The sequence below is a fragment of the Callospermophilus lateralis genome, chromosome 3, assembly GCF_048772815.1.
Source record: "Callospermophilus lateralis isolate mCalLat2 chromosome 3, mCalLat2.hap1, whole genome shotgun sequence".
NCBI classification, from domain to species: domain Eukaryota; kingdom Metazoa; phylum Chordata; class Mammalia; order Rodentia; family Sciuridae; genus Callospermophilus; species Callospermophilus lateralis.
The window spans coordinates 198843879-198845092 of NC_135307.1; positions in this window are offsets into that span (position 1 = coordinate 198843879).

The following is a 1214-nucleotide window of genomic DNA, read 5'->3' on the forward strand; positions in this document are numbered from 1 at the left end:
GTTGCCCGGGCGTGTGAGCGATTGTGGCGGGACGCCGAGCTGGGGCCGGTCGGGCCCCCGAGGCGATGGGGCTTTGGGTGTCCCCGGCCGCGAACGCTCAAGAAGCCTTGTGCTTGCCTGTACCGCAGATCCCCCTCGTTGTCTCGGCGGCCGGTTGGCAGAGGGGCTGGGTTGGGTGCGGCCCACCCTCAGTGAGGAAGTTTCTCTAGCGATCCGTGAAGGGCGTGCCTTGTGTGGGGGTACCGGATTCCCCCGTTGGCCGCCCCCTGCCTTTTGCGCTACGCTACCGTCGGTGGTGTGTGTGTAGGCGAGAGTCCCCCCTCCCCGCCGTCTGGGAGTGCAGGGGTCCGCCGGCCCCCCGCGGGTGGGGGCCGAGCGCCTGCTCTTTGTGCCTACCGCGGCCCACGCCTCCCCCCTTCGAGTCGGGGGAGGGTTCCCGCTGGGCCTTGGCCGGGCCTTCTGGCGCGCGTGGGGCCACTGTGTGGGTCGCTGGTGCCGCGTGTGTGCGCGGTGGCGGTGGGGCGCTGTTCGCGCGGCCGGGGGTTGAGGGGCCGCGTCCCTCTTTCCCCCGCGCCCGCTGCGAGTGTCCCTCTGCCCGCTCCCGGTCCCGAGCCGGCGGGCGACCTGCGTGCGTGTGCGCTGGCCCGGGGCGCGGCCGCCGCGGCCCCCCTGGGAGCGTTCCGCGGGCGGTGTGGTGAGCGAGTGGACCCTGGAGCTGGAGAGGCCCAGGTCGTGGGACTCGTCCGGCCCGAGGTTGTGGCGTTGCATGCTGGCGTTTGGAGGCCAGGCGCGCGTCTCGTCGCGTGGAGGGCCACCCTGTGGTGGCGGGGCGGCGGGTCTCGTGGGAGGTTCCGGGGGTGGGGCCGGAGGCCGGGTTGGCGTCGCAGGCGGTGCGGGACCGCCCTCGCGTGTGGCGGTGGGATCCCGCTTGTTTTCCTGGCGGCCCGACTCTGTGCCCGAGGTCTTCTCCCCGGTTTCCTTTCCGCGTTTCTTTGCCCCTCGCCGCCTCCGGCGCGCCCTCCATCCGGGCGGGGTTGTGGCCCCCTCCTCGCCTCCGCCGGGCCTCCCCCCGGCTGGCCGGTCGCGGCCGCGCTGCCGCCCCCTCCCGGGCGTGTACCGGGTGTGGCGGTGGGCACGCTGGTCGGGCGGTTGTCGTTGGGGATGCTCGTCACGGTGTGCGGGTTGAGGGTTCGGGGGCTTCCCCGCCTCTTGCG